Source organism: Triticum aestivum, chromosome 7D (assembly GCF_018294505.1).
Source record: "Triticum aestivum cultivar Chinese Spring chromosome 7D, IWGSC CS RefSeq v2.1, whole genome shotgun sequence".
Classification (NCBI taxonomy): Eukaryota; Viridiplantae; Streptophyta; class Magnoliopsida; order Poales; family Poaceae; genus Triticum; species Triticum aestivum.
Genome location: NC_057814.1, coordinates 377,236,217 through 377,252,848, shown reverse-complemented (window position 1 = coordinate 377,252,848; position 16,632 = coordinate 377,236,217).

Genomic DNA, 16,632 nt, shown 5'->3' with positions numbered 1-16,632 from the left:
AATCTTAATAGTAGGTTCCCACTCATCATAAAGTTTTCTAGGAATAGAAACTTCCAATTCAAGCTTTTCTTCAAAAGATTTCATCATAGCATCAACGATATGTTTAGTAAAAGCTTTATTTTTATTATAAGCATGAGGAGAATTCAATATGGATTGCAACAAGGAAATACTGTCTATCAAAGAACAATTATCATAATTAAAATCCTTGAAATCCAAAAGAGTGGGTTCATCGCTACTTAAAGTTTTGACCTCTCCAATCCCACTTTTATCAATTTTTGCATCAAGATCTATAAACTCCAAATTATTGGGATGCCTTTTAACTAAAGTTGACTCATCTCCAGTCCCATATTTATCAATATTTATATTAGAAAACAAATATTAAATAGGAGTCACATCAATCACTTTAAGATCTTCATTGTTATTTTCACAAAAACTAGAAGAACACGCTTTTATAAACCAATCTCGCTTAGCACGCATCTTAGCGGTTCTTTCTTTGCACTCATCAATGGAAATTCTCATAGATTTAAGAGATTCATTAATATCATGCTTGGGTGGAATAGATCTAATTTTCAAAGAATCGATCTCAAGAGAAATTCTATCCACGTTCCTAGCCAAATCATCAATCTTAAGCAATTTTTCTTCAACCAAAGCATTGAAATTCTTTTGAGAACTAATAAATTCTTGAATATTGTTCTCAAGATCATAGGGCATCTTATTATAATTTCCATAAGAATTTTTGTATGAATTACCATAATTATTAGAGGAATTACTAGGAAACGGCCTAGGATTGAAATTACCTCTATACCCGTTATTACCAAAATTGTTCCTACCAACAAAATTCACATCCATAGATTCATTATTATTCCCAATCAAAGTATACAAAGGCATATCATTGGGATCAGTAGAAGCACTCTTACTAGCAAACAATTTCATAAGTTCATCCATCTGTCCACTCAAAACATTAATCTCTTCAATCGCATACACTTTTTTACTAGTAGAAGATCTTTCGGTATGCCATTGAGAATAATTAACCATAATATTATCTAGGAGTTTAGTAGCTTGTACTAAAGTAATTTCCATAAAAGTACCTCCCGCGGCTGAATCTAAAAGATTTCTAGAAGCAAAATTCAGTCCGGCATAAAAAATTTGTATGATCATCCACAAATTTAAATCATGAGTAGGGCAATTTCGTATCATCAATTTCATCCTCTCCCAAGATTGTGCAACATGTTCATGATCAAGTTGATTAAAATTCATAATATCATTCCTAAGGGAGATGATATTAGCGGGAGGAAAATACTTGGAAATAAAAGCATCTTTACACTTATTCCATGAATCAATACTATTTTTAGGCAAAGATGAAAACCAAGTTTTAGCACTATCTCGTAGTGAGAACGGAAATAGCTTCAATTTAACAATATCATTATCCACATCTTTCTTCTTTTGCATATCACACAACTAAACAAAATTATTTAGATGGGATGCGACATCTTCACTAGGAGGGTCGGAAAATTGTTCTTTCATAACAAGATTTAGCAAAGTGGCATTAATTTCATAAGGTTCCGCACTAGTGGCGGGGGCAATCGGAGTACTAATAAAATCATTATTATTAGTATTGGAAAAGTCACACGATTTAGTATTCTTTTGAGACATCGTGACAAAGTAAGCAATCTAACACATGAGCAAACGAAAAGCAAGCAAAAAGACGAACGAAAGAAGGGAGAATAAAAAGGCAAATCTTTTGGTATTTTTTTTGAAAATGTTTTAGCAGTGGGGGAGAGGAAAACAAGAGGAAAATGGAAAATAATGTGATGCAAGAGATGAGAGTTTATGATGGGTACTTGGTAGGCTTGACATAGATCTCCCCGGCAACGGGGCCAGAAATTCTTCCTCCTACTTCTTGAGCTTGCGTTGGTTTTTCCCTTGAAGAGGAAAGGGTGATGCAGCAAAGTAGAGATAAGTATTTCCCTCAGTTGAGAACCAAGGTATCAATCCAGTAGGAGAAACGCGCAAGTCCCCAATATATGCACCTACACAAAGAATCAAACACTTTCACCCAACGCGATAAAGGTGTTGTCAGTCCCTTCACGGTCCCTTGTAAAGGTGAGATCTGATAGATATATATATATAAGATTACTCAAATGTAAAAGTAAATAAATTGCAGCAAGGTATTTTTGGTATTTTTGGTATATAGATCTGAAAATATATAAAGGAAAATAGACCCGGGGGCCATAGGTTTCACTAGAGGCTTCTCTCTTGGAGGAATCACCCTCAAAGGGTTCATGCTTGAGGTGTTGCACAATAGAGTCATCATCGGGAGTGTCAAGAAGAAGGAATCACCCTTCATAAGCCATGACCGATTAGCTACACTAAAGAGTTATCATCAGGAGTGCGTTAGGAGGTATCACCCTCGGCACTCGATAGTACCTTTGTAGAGTCGTACAACTAAGGGGGTGTGCGATGATGTATCGGTCTCTGCACCTCGATAAAGTTGATCGAAACATCTGGTAATAAAGTGGGGGCACTAGGGACAAAGTGAGGGGTCTCTGATGGATCACTAACCATCCTATAGTAAGCATATATGACAATATGCAAAGTATCAAAAATAGGTTACATAAGTAGGCTATGCATCAGATTAGTAGCAATCAAATACAGCTACAAAATCTAATGCAAGCATGAGAGAGAAAGAATGGGCGATATAGGAATGATCAAGGGGTTTTTGCTTGCCTAGAAGCGCTACAGACAGATACGGACCCTCGACGGTGAAGTGGCCGATCACCGGTTCAATCGCGGTCTCAAGGTCTACCCGAAAAGAAGTAACAGAGGGGTAACACAATAAGTAATAGAGCAATCAGAAGTATCGCAAAAGCATGACATGGCAAAACGTTATGCTAATGGTGACCTAACGTAGTGCTATGCGTTACAAACAAAGCGGGAAAAAAATCTGGGAGTATTTTCCTGGCTCTAGGCATGTTACAGGTATGTGGACACCGTAATCAGTTTCATCATATTTTTCTGATCAATTTTCATATATAAATTATTTTCATTTGAGTTACGGTTATTTTTCTATTAATTTTCAAAGTTTTAAACTACTTCTGAATTTTTTGGATTTAACTTAATTCGAAATTAATAAACATAAAATGTTATGGGTACACAGAAGTGTACCTAGCATTTTACACTCCGAGTAGGACAGGTGGGGTCCAGGGGGCCTAGTTAACCTGGTCAATTTTTGGCTGTCAACTATTACTATTCAGCGGGGCCCAGGTGTCATAGACACAGATTTAACTTTATCTTTTTTTAAAGGATAATTAGAGGTGGGGGCCACCTGTCATTGGGCCACATGACTAATTAGGAGAGGGGGGTTTAGCTAACAGGGGATTAACCCCACTAACTAAAATAGGGGGGTCCACTGGGCAGCGGCCCAGCCGGCCACTGCTTGGCACGCACGCGCGGCCACGGCCGGCCGGCCGGAGAAGCGGCAAGCGGAGGGAGCGTGGCCGGCAAGGCAGCGGTAGCGGCGGCGCGGGGCAGGTGACTCGGTCGGGCGGTGCGGGCGGAGGCGAGACGCAGGGGGCCGGCGGGAGCGGCGGCAATGGGTGTGATACGTCTCCAACGTATCTATACTTTTTGATTGTTCCATGCTATTATATTATCTGTTCTGGATATTTTATATGCATTAATATGCTATTTTATATTATTTTTGGGACTAGCTTATTAACCTAGAGCCTAGTGCCAGTTTCTGTTTTTTCCTTGTTTTTGAGCTTCGCAGAAAAGGAAAACCAAACGGAGTCCAAATGGAATAAAACTTCACGATGATTTTTCTTGGACCAGAAGACACCCAGGGGACTTGGAGTCCAAGCCAGAAGATCCACGAGGCGGCAGCAAGGGTGGAGGGTGCGCCCTAGGAGGGGGGACGCGCCCCCTACCATGTGGGCCCCTTGGGACTCTCCTGACCTAGCTCTTCCTCCTATATATTCACATATATTCCAAAACCACCAGAAGCATCCACAAAAACACTTTTCCACCGCCGCAACCTTCTGTTCCCATGGGATCCCATCTTGGGGCCTTTTCCGGCATCCCGTCGAAGGGGGATTCGATCATGGAGGGCATCTACATCAACCCTATTGCCCTTCCGATGAAGCGTGAGTAGTTTACCATAGACCTACGGGTCCATAGCTAGTAGCTAGATGGCTTCTTCTCTCTCTTTGATTGTCAGTACCATGTTCTCCTCGATGTTCTTAGAGATCTATACGATTGTCAGTACCATTTTTGGTTCTTCTCTCTCTTTGTTTGTCGAGATCCGATGAATTGTGGATTTATGATCAGCATATCTATGAATATTATTCGAATCTTCTCTGAATTCTTATATGCATGATTTGATATCTTTGTATTTCTCTTCAAATTATCGGTTTGGTTTGCCCAATTAGATTGGTTTTTCTTGCAATGGGAGAGGTGCTCAGCTTTGGGTTCAATCTTGCATGATTTCACCCAGTGACAAAATAGGGGTAGCGAGACGTGTATTGAATTGTTGCCATCGAGGATAAAAAGATGGGGTTTTCATCATATTGCTTGAGTTCATTCGTCTACATCATGTCATCTTACTTAAGGCGTTACTCCGTTCTTTATGCACTTAATACTCTAGATGCATGCTGGATAGCGGTTGATGTGTGGAGTAATAGTAGTAGATGCAGGCAGGAGTCAGTCTACTTGACACAGACGTGATTCCTATATGCATAATCATTGCCTTGGATATCATCATAACTTTGCACTTTTCTATCAATTGCTCGACAATAATTTGTTCACCCACCGTATTATTTGCCTTCATGAGAGAAGCCTCTAGTGAAACCTATGGCCCCCGGGTCTATTTTCCATCATATTAGTTTCCGATTTACTATTTTGCAACCTTTTATTTTCAGATCTATAAACAAAAAAACCAAAAATGTTTTATCTTTTGTTTAGTTCTATCTATCTCTGTCAGATCTCACCTTTGCAAGTGACTGTGAAGGGATTGACAACCCTTTTATCGTGTTGGGTGCAAGTGTTTGATTGTTTGTGCACGTGCATCTATTGGGGACTTGCGCGCTTCTCCTACTGGATTGATACCTTGGTTCTTAACTGAGGGAAATACTTATCTCCACTGTGCTGCATCACCCTTTTCTCTTCAAGGGAAAAACCAACGCATGCTCAAGAAGTAGTAGGGCGCGAGGGAAGGTGCGACCACAGTGTCGGCGCCTGCGGCTCGGCGTGGCGGAGCACGGGGCTGGGGTGCAGGGCTACGGGCGAGGCTGAACGAGCTGCAGCGAGTGGTGGTGCCGACAGAAGCAGCAGCCGGGGAGGGGGGTCGGCTACCTAGGCGAGTGGCGGGAGCAGGCGTGGCCGGTGGCTGGCGCGAGCAGGCGCGACGAGCGGAGCAGGGAAGCAGAGGGCGCGGCCAGACGCGGGAGGGCGCGCGCGTGCACAATGCGGTCGGCGGGGGCGTCAGCGAGCGAGTGCAGCAGGACAGCGCGACAGCAGGAGCGAGCGCGGGGCTAGCGGCGGCTGGCCGGGGCGAGCGGAAGGGGCGGCTCGCGGGGCGACGTAGGCGACAGTGGCCGCGGGAGCATCAACACGGGCATAGCCGGGGCGGAGCAGGGGGCTCGGCCGCGGCGCGGTGAGCGCGCACGAGCGCGGCCAAGGCACGGGCGAACGACACAGATTCGAGAAGGGAAACAGGGGAATGGGAGGAGGTGCTCACGAGGAGGCTGTTGGCGAGCTCGAGACGGCCGGGGAGGCACCAGGGCGACGGCAACGATAGCGATGGCGTCCGGGTGAGAGCGAATCTAAGAGGGAGAGGGGTGAGCGAGGGGAACACCGTGGCTAGGGTTTTGGGGAAGTTCGGAGGGGCGTACGGGGGGTGCCTTGTAGACACCTCGGAGGGGGGGAAGGCCGCAAGCTGGTCGGTGGCCATGGCGGATGATCGCCACGCCTACAGCCTCCACTGTAGCGAAGGTGGGAGGTGACCCACAGTTGGGTTGGGCCTCTCTGTGCACTTGAGGTCCAGCCCAACAGTACATAGGTTTCCCCCTATTTTTCTATTTCATTTTATTTTCTTGTTCTTTTAATGTTTTGCAATAATTTAAGCTACCAATGAATTTTGCTAAATATGAAACTTAGCACATAATTTAATTGCATTATGGTGGGGTGGCACAAAGAGTTTGGAGTCAAATGGAGCGATTCAAATTTGTATTTGAATTTTAAATGTGTTTATTTAAAGCTGCTGATCCACTAAAATATTTCTAGGGGCAATTTAAAAATCATTTCATGTTGGACCCTCTTCGACAAATACTAGGGGATTTTTAATAACATTGTAAATTTTTTTGTTTGACCCATTGAAGAAATGTTTTGTCAGTTGCAAATTTAAATTTGAATTTGACTCAGGCTTTAACTAGGAGAGATTAAGTTTAGCAAAATGGGATGATGTGGCATTATTAGTCAGGGATTCACTGTAGCATAATTATCGGGGTGTTACAAATCTCCTCAACTACAAGAAATCTCGTCCCGAGATTTAGCAGGTAGAAGTGAAAAGACTAGGGTATTCTTCACGAAGATGATCCTCGCGTTCCCAAGTGGCTTCTTCTTTAGTATGATTCGACCACTGCACTTTAAGGAATTTGGTAACCTTCTGACGGGTTCAACGTTCAGCTTGATCAAGAATGCGGATCAGATGCTCTTTATAGGAGAGGTCTCGTTGCAATTCAAGCACTTCATGAACCACTGCACGGTGTGGATCCTTGAAGCAGCGGCGAAGTTGCGACACATGGAAGACATTGTGGATGTGAGAGAACTACAACGGCAATTCCAAGTTATATTTCACATGTCCACGTCTGGCAAGAATGCAGAAGGGACCAATGTAGCGAGGAGCTAACTTGCCCTTGATTCCAAAATGATGAGTGCCCTTCAAAGGAGTGACATGAAGATAAGCTTGTTCACCAGGTTGATAGATTGATCCCCAGTGTTTACGATCATAGTTGCTCTTCTGGTGGGACTTGGCGGCCCCCTTGAGATTTTCCCGAACAATACAGACTTGCTCTTCACCTTGTTAGATAATATCTAGACCAATGAGTGACCGTTCCCTAGTTTCTGACCAATTTAGAGGGGTTCGACATTTACGTCCATCCAGTACCTCGAAGGGTGCCATCTTCAAACAAGCTTGATTGCAATTGTTGTATGAGAACTTAGCATAGCTTGATAGCTGTTGTTGTATGTGAATTCAGCATACGGGAGAGATTCTTCCCACTTCTTGCCAAAAGATATGGCACAAGCATGTAGCATATCTTCAAGCACTTGATAAGCTGTGCTCCAGGTAATATGAGTTCCTGATGTCGCTTCAAACTACGTCGGTATTTCCCCAAAGAGGAAGGGATGATGAAACACAGCTACGGTAGGTATTTCCCTCAGTTGTGAAACCAAGGTATCAATCCAGTAGGAGAACCAAGCAACACTATGTAAACGGTACGTGCACCCAAAGCACAAATACTTGCAACCCGACGCGTAAGAGGGGTTGTCAATCCCTCCACGGTAAAAAGATAGATAAATTTGTGGTAGATTGGATAAATAGCTCTTGATAAAACGTGAAATAAAATAAGTAATAAAAAATTGCAGCAAGGTATTTTTTGGTTTTTGGAATAATAGATCTGAAAATAAATGCGAATAAAAAAATATCTCAAGGCAAATATGATAAAGAATAGACCCGGGGGCCGTAGATTTCACTAGTGGCTTCTCTCGAGAAATAGCACACGGTGGGTAAGCAAATTACTGTTGGGAAATTGATAGAAGACCGAATAATTATGACAATATCCAAGGCAATGATCAATATATAGGCATCACGTCCAAGATTTGTAGACCGACTCCTGCCTGCATCTACTACTATTACTGCACACATCGACCGCTATCCAGCATGCATCTAGTGTATTAAGTTCATGGAGAAATGGAGCAATGCAATAATAACGATGACACGATGTAGACGAGATATATTCATGTAGGAATAGCCCCCATCTTGTTATCCTTAATAGCAACGATACATGCGTGTATTGCTGCCCCTTCTGTCACTGGGAAAGAACACCGCAAGATCGAACCCATCACAAAGCACCTCTTCCCATGTCAAGAAAAATCGATCTAGTTGGCCTAACTAAACCAAAGATTCGAATAAGAAATACGAGGCTATAAATAATCATGCATATAAGGGACCAATGAAGACTCAAATAACATTCATGGATATAGATCTGATCATAAACTCAAAGTTCATCGGATCCCAACAAACACATCGCAAAAAAGATTTACATCAAATAGATCTCCAAGAGACCATTGTATTGAGAATCAAGAGAGAGAGAGAGAGAGAGAGAGAGAGAGAGGAAGCCATCTAGCTATTACCTACAGACCCATAGGTCTACAGTGGACTACTCACACATCATCGGAGATGCACCAATGAGGATGATGAACCCCTCCGTGATGGTGTTAGATTGGATCTCGTGGTTCTAGAAATTGCGTCGGCTGGAATTGTGTTTCGACGACTCCCCTAGGGTTTCTGAAATATTTGGGAATTTATAGGGCGAAGAGGCAGTGCAGGGGGCTACGTGGGGGGGCACAACCCCCTGGGCGCGCCCTGGTGGGTTGTGCTCCCCACGGGCCTCCCCTCTAGTTCTTTCTCTGTCTACAAGGTGTCCTCTGGTCTAGAAAAAATCTCCAAAAAGTTTCGCTGCGTTTGGACTCCGTTTGGTACTGATATTCTGCGAAGTAAAAAACAAGCAAAAAACAACAACTGGCATTAGGCACTATGTCAATAGGTTAGTCCCTAAAAATGACATAAAGTTGCTATAAAATGAATATTAAACATCCAAGAATGATAATATAACAGCATGGAACAATCAAAAACCATAGATACGTTGGAGACGTATCAGCATCCCTAAGCTTAATTCCCGCCCCTCCTCGAGTAGGTAAATGCTAAAAACAGAATTTTTGATGTGGAATGCTGCCTAACATGTTCACCACATATTCTTTTCTTTTGTAGCATGGACATTTGGACTTTTATATGGTTCAAAGCAATAGTCTAGTTTTGACATGAAGATTTCAATACTCAAGCATATCAACAAACAACCATGTCTTTCAGAATATCAACACTAAAGAAAGTTATCCCTTGCCCATCATGCTCAAACATTGATCCATTCATGAAACACACTCGCATATTAGCTACATCCAATGCTCAAGTATGATCATAGTGCTCCCTAGTTGGTGCTTTATAAGAGAAGATGGAGACTCAAATAAAAATAAAAATTGCATAAAGTAAATAGATAGGCCCTTCGCAGAGGGAAGTAGGGATTTGTAGAGGTGCCAGAGCTCAAAGCTTAATATGAGAAATAAAATTTTTGAGAGGCATACTTTTCCCGTCAACGAAAACCACCGAGTAATTCCCACCACTTTTCATGCTAGATTTATCATAGGCAGTTCCCAAACATAAAATAAAGTTTATTACTTTTTCCACCATTCTTTCACAATCCATGGATAGTTGTATCGACGGGTGCCATCCATACCAAAACTTTGCAAGAAATTTATTATTTGACAACATAAAGTAAATTTCTTTTTCATTTCAGGACCGGGCATCCCTATTACTGTCGTACTCTCGTGTAATGAAAAGTGAATAGACGCTGAATAACACATCTAGCATGGAAAATATTGGCCACCCCCTGCTGCTTCATGAGCGGTACGAGCACACAAAAAGGAAATTCATTTTAAAAATTAGAGATGGCAGATACAAATTTGCGTAGAAGAGCACGAAAATACCGCATATAGGTAGGTATGGTGGACTCATATGGCAAAACTGGGTTTAAAGATTTTGGATGCACAAGTAGTATTTCTACTTAGTACAAGTGGAGGCTACCAAATAGATTGAGAAGCAACCAACCAAGAAATGAAAAATCAAATAAGCGAGCATTAAGCATAACTAACATCGAATAATGCACCATAAGCAGGATGTAATTGCATTACATAACTATTGACTTTCGTGCTTTCATAGGGAATCACAAACCTTAACACCAATATTCTTACTAAAGCATAATTACTCACCAACATGACTCACATATCATTTCATCATATCTCAAAACTATTACAAAGAATCAAGTTTATTTTGTCCAAAGATCTTCATGAATTTTTTTTATTATATCCCTCTTGAATATCTATCACTCTGGGACTAGTTTCATATATTGCCATTGCTTTTGACAAGATCTAGTAAATTTAAGTCAAGAACATGAGCATAAAGATTTTCATCTCTCAAAATTATATAAGTGAAGCATGAGAGGAATTTTTCAAGATTACTAAATCTCAAATAAATATAAGTGAAGCATGAGGGTATATCCAAAAATATTAAAGCACACCATGCTCAAAAAGATATAAGAGAAGCACTAGGGCAATTCCATAGCTGAATTTTTTTAATTGAAGCATAAAGAGCAATTCTAATAAATCATAGCATAATTTTGGCTCTCTCAAATAGGTGTGTCCAGCAAGGGTACTTGTGACAAACTAAAAAGCAAAACAAGCAAAGACTCATATAATACAAGACGCTCCAAGCAAAACTCATGATATGTGACGAATAAAAATATAGCTCCAACTAAAACACCGATGGTCGTTAGAAGAAAGAGGGGATGCCTTCCTGGGCATCCCCAAGCTTAGTTGCTTGGTTCTCCTTGAATAATTACTTTGGGTGCCATGGGGCATCCCCAAGCTTAGGCTCTTTTCACTCCTTATTCCTTCATCCATCGTGATCTCACCCAAAATGTCGGTGTACAAAAGTAGGGGCTCTCCTTTTAACCCCTTTACTTGTGCACGGGCAGTCAGAGCCGCGCCCGCGGCCACACGTAACAAGGCAGAGGAGGGAAGCCAGAGGGAAACCGAAGTGCAAGACAGACGAGGCAACGCCAAGACCAGAGACACAAAGAGCAAAGGGGCGAGGTGGACTCCCCCGGCAAGAGCCTTGCCGGGGCAACTTGCCGAACACCAGCAGAGCGAGCCACCCTTGAGCCCAGGAGTTCCAAACACCGCCAACAACTACATTGGAACCAAGGCTCGGGAGGCACCTCCATGGTGGCAGGCAGATCTTTGTCAAGATCATAAATACACGAGATCAGATGAGGACCAGAAGACGACGACCCTCGGCGGGATCCTAGCCGAGGAAACCCACGAGACCCCCGGCAAGATCCTTGCCGGGGACGACCACGACGCCGCGGCAAGACCCTTGCCGGGGCCCTGGGAAGACCCTTGCCGAGGACACCAGCGGGAACACAGCCAGGCCCACGTCCGCCAAGACGCCACCGCAGTCCCCATGTAGCTGCCAGCTCAACCAGCTGGGCAGGCACCTGCGTGGCGACGAGCGGCCTCTACACCGACCCAGCAAGCACCTACGTGGTGGCATCTAGATCTTCATGAAGGCTCCACCACCGCGCCAGCCCAGCAGCCAGCCAACATTGCGCAGCAACGCCTCGTCCGCTGGGACGTGCTTCCTGGCCGTCCCCGATAAAGTGAGAGGGGCACGTCGGCAGCGCATTAAATGCGTTTGTCCGACGATGCCAGAGGATAGACTCATCTACTGTAGACCTTTCCACCCCCTGTGTGCCACTGTGGCAATCCCTTTTTCCTATAAAAGGAGGCCCGAGGCGACCAGGAGAAGGATTCGAATCTTTTGGGCAAGTTACACCCCGTAGCTAGCTCAAGAACACAAGAACACTCAATACATCCACCAAAGCAGGACTAGGGTATTACGCATCTCCGCGGCCCGAACCTGGGTAAACGACCTGTGTGCTTCCTGTCAGACCCGCTCTTTGCACGACTCCGTGCCCGCCAACCGTAGAAGGGATTCCAGTGATCCCATAGGTGTCGATTTCCCCCGACATCTTTGGCGCGCTAGGTAGGGGGGCGCAGTTGTGAAAATCCGGTCTAGCAGTTAGCCTAGCAGTTCTTCATCGCCATGGCTCCCAAGAATAAGACGATCACGGTGATCGGTTCATCCGGAGCAGGGCGGCCCGCACCGGTGCACGCGAGCAGCGAGCCGGTCGCGGACAGAACCCGAGGCGCGGCCCGCGAGCACCAACACCGCTCCGGGAGCCAGAGCCTGGCGAGCGTCGTCGTTCGTGCGCGAGACGACGGGCCGCATGCCGTCAAATCCAAAGATGGATCCGGGCCCCTCGCAGGGCCCTCCAAGGGTGGCGCCGTGCCACCTACGGGCAGCGCGGCGACCTCCAAGTCGCCTACGCCGGCGCCCACGACGCGCTCTTCCGAGGGTGCACGCGACGAGCAGCGCCACCATGCTGGGGACCCCGGGCGCCGCCGTGGGAAGAGTCCCGTGCATCACTCGCGGGACGGAGGAAGCCAACATGCCCGCCGAAGTGCTGGCGGAAATGGCGTACAGCCGCAGGGCCATGATGGAGCTCCTTCTAACGTGGTTAGGAGTCGGAGCGCGCCACAGTCCACGCAGCTTTCGCCGCTGCCCACGCCGGCGGAAGCTTTGGCGCGCGCAGTTGCTCCTCGACTTCCCTCCTGCTGCGGAAAAGCTCGACGAGTGGAGGGCCACCATCCGGAGCCTCGTCGGTGTCGCCAACCAAGATGAACCACAACCAGCGGGGCCCTCAGGCCGACGCTCTGTCGAGCCACCGCATGCCAGTAGTGGAAGGACCGGAGGTGCTGCAGCCATGGTGCACTCTCCTCCTTCATGCCAGCCACCGCGGGCGTCGATCCATCGTGACGAAGCTTGCGATAACATTTCCGTGGCGTCGTCCAACCCACGGACCCACCACGACCAGTGCCAAGTTCTTAGGGAACGAGCCCATGAGGACGCTCGAACCACCATCGAGCGCCGGCGCGATACACGCCACCAGTCAGATAAGCGGTCGGGGCCCACTATGGACCACCCAGCACCGGGAGGCTCCGGCGGCCTACCTTACGAGGTGGGTTGCCCAGCCTTTACCCATGAGCTGTGGCAGTTCCAGTGGCCGTCCCATCGCACGTTCAAGCCCGACGTCGGCGAGAAGTACAACGGCAAGACCCATCCGTCAGAGTTCCTCAGCATCTACACCATCGCGATGCAGGCCATTGGAGCTCGTGACGACAAGGTGCTTGCCAATTACTTCCCGTTGGCCCTGAAACCCAATGTCATGTCTTGGCTGATGCACTTGCCGGCGGATTCTATTTCTTATTGGTCGGACCTGTGTCATGAGTTCGTTGGTGCCTTCACTGGAGGCCACCAAGCTCATGGCCAGGCGAGTGATTTGCATATCATTCCCCAGAAGGAAGGTGAAAACCTGCGCAAGTACATATAGAGGTTCAGCCGAGTGCAATACAATATCCCAGATGTTCACCCCGCCACCGTGATCAGCGCGTTCCATCAGAATGTGCGCAACCGCAAGATGCGTGAAGAGCTGGCGATGAACAAGGTTAAAGATGTGGCCGAACTTTATGTTCTGACCGATAGATGTCCTCAGGCTGAAGAGGGGAGGAAGTACCCCGGCGAAGACGCCGGCGTGGAAACCGACTCTACGGACGAAGACAATTCCACCCCAACAAAGAAGGGCCGGCGCCGCAACAGGAAGCGCAAGGGCAAGGCCGTGCTTGCCGTCGAGGGATCCGACGACACCGGCGCTGCCAAGAAGGCTAAGGTAGATGACCCCGGCAAGGAGATCGCCGGGTGCGCCGCTTGACGGGCCTTGGCGGCTGTCGACAAGCCAGGAGGCTCCGACAAGCAGTATTGCAAGATCCACCGCACCAAGGGCCACGACCTCCAGAACTGCCGACAAGTCGAGCTGCTTGCTGAAAAGCAAAGAGCCGAGTATGAGAGGCGGGACAAGGAGAAGGGCCAGGATGGTGCTGAAGGGTCCGGCAAGAAGCGTGGCGGCCAAGGAGGCCGCCGCGGCAAGGATAATCAGCAAGAGAGGCCCGCTCGGGGCCGCGACAAGAAGCAGGAAGACGATGATCACAACGAGGACGACGAGTCCGGTGGGCATGAGTTCCAGAAGGCTACGGAGGCCATGTGCATCGACGGTGGCGCCTCGCTGCATACTTCTCACCGCCAGCTCAAGCAGTGGGCGCGTGAGATTACGGCAGCAGAGCCGGTGTTGGACGCTCAGAAGCCCCTGAAGTGGTCCAGCACGCCTATCATCTTTGACGCCGAGGACCACCCCGATCGCACAACTGCGGTCGGGTGTTTGCCGTTGTTGGTTTCATTGACGATACGCAACCTTAAGGTGAACAAGATGCTAGTTGACGGCGGGCCAGTCTGAACTTGATCTCACCCATTGTGATCAAAAGGCTGCAAATTCCTGACGGAGACCTCGAAGAGACGGGCACATTTCAAGGGGTCAACCCGGGAAGGAGCCAACCGAAGGGTAAAGTCACGTTGCCTGTGACGTTTGGAGGTGAGTTGAACTACAGGACGGAGAGGATTATATTCGATGTAGCCGAGATCCTCTTGCCCTACAATGGGATCCTCGGCCGCCCGGCACTAGCCAAGTTCATGGCAGCGTCGCATTACGCCTACAACACGCTGAAGATGCCTGGGCCGATAACCATCATTACCGTTCCCTGCGACAAGAAAGATGCACTGATCTGCGCCGACCTACTCTACCGGGAAGCAGTTGCAGCAACTGTCGTCAAGGCACTTGCTCCTGCCGCTGATGCCCCGGGAGGGAAGAAAAAGACCGTCAAGACCTCTCGCACCCACTCCGGCAAGCGCACCTCTTCGGAGTGTTGTGCTACTGTCGAGGATGTGCCAGAGAGCTCCACCGGCAAGAGCAAGAAATCCAGAGCTGCACCGCCAGAGACCAAGAAGGTGTCCGTTAAGGAAGATGGCACGGGAGGGGCTTTCACCATAAGCTCCACCCTTGACAGCAAATAGGAAAGCACGCTCGTCACTTTCCTGCGGGCGAATGTCGATGTGTTTGCATGGCAAGCATCCGACATCCTCGGCGTTCCCAGGGAAGTGATTGAGCACCATCTGCTGTCTGTCCCCATGCGTGGCCCGTCAAGAAGAAGGTCAGAAAGCAAGCTTTGGAACGATAGGAGTTCATCACAGAGGAGATCAGAAAGTTGGAAGCAGCAGGCTTGGTTAGAGGAGTGCTCCATCCCACGTGGTTGGCCAATCCGGTGGTGGTGCGCAAGGCTAATGGGAAGTGGAGGCTGTGTATTGATTACACATATATCAATAAGGCTTGTCCTAAGGACCCCTTCCCGTTGCCACGCATCGACCAGATTGTTGACTCCACGACCGGGTGTGATCTGTTGTCATTCCTTGACGCCTACTCAGGCTACCACCAGATCTTCATGACAAGAGAAGACGAAGAGAAGACATCATTCATCACCCCATCTGGTACGCATTGCTTTTTATGGATGCCTTTCGGGTTGAACAGTACTGGCTCAACGTTTGCAAGGGCAGTCCAAATTGGTTTTGAGCCCCAGCTACATATAAATATGGAAGCTTATATGGATGACATAGTGGTCAAAACCAAGGACAAGGCAACTCTTGTACAAGACATAGAAGAGACGTTTGCCAACCTGCGCAAGATCAACCTCAAGCTGAACCCTGAGAAGTGTGTCTTCGGTGTTCCGTCCGTCAATCTTCTCGGGTTCTTTGTGTCACAACGTGGCATCGAGGCAAACCCAGACAAGATCAAGGCTATCGAGCAGATTGAGGCGCCCAAGCGGATCAAGGATGTGCGTCGGCTCACTGGCTGCATTGCCGCCATGAGCCGATTCATCTCCAAGTCCGCCGAGCGCGCCCTTCCTTTTTTCAAGACAGGGCCCCCGGCAGAGCCTGACGCCATCAGAACGAGGCTCGCGCAACCAAATGAAGTGGTGCAGAAGAAGAAAATGATGCAGCACCCGGTTTACTTCGTTAGCTCCCTCTTGCAGAAATTGCTCTTCGGCCTCCTTATGGCCTCGAGGAAGCTGCGTCATTACTTCCAATCCCACAAAATCACCGTCGTCACCCGCCTCCCGTTGCAACGGATATTGCATAACCTAGACGCAACCGGGTGGATTGTGGAGTGGGCCTTGGAACTGTCGAGCTTTGGTTTGAAATTTGAAAGTACTTCGACGATCCAGAGTAGAGTCATGGCAGATTTCATTGCGGAATGGACCACAACGCCCGACGAGGAGATTCAAGAGACCACTCTCCCCGGCAAGGAAGAAAGTCGCAAATGGATCACGTACTTTGATGGGGCTTTCTCACTGCAAGGCGCCGGTGCTGGTGTGCTGCTTGTCGCACCCACCGGAGAGCACCTCAAGTATGTAATCCAGATGCACTTTCCCAGGGAGATGTCCACAAACGACACTGCCGAATACGAGGGGTTGCTTGCCGGTCTCAGGATCACGGCGGACCTCGGGATTAAGAAGCTCATCGTCAGGGGCGATTCACAGCCTGTCGTCAGGTAAGTCAACAAAGATTATCAGAGCCCGTTGATGGAGGCCTACGTAGATGAGGTGAGGAAGCTGGAGGAGCGCTTTGACGGTATACAAGCAGAGCACGTTCCCCGAGCGGAGAACGTCATCGCCGATTACCTGTCGAAGCGCGTTGCCTTCAAATTGCCTGTGGAACCAGGTACTTTTGTGCTTCAGTTA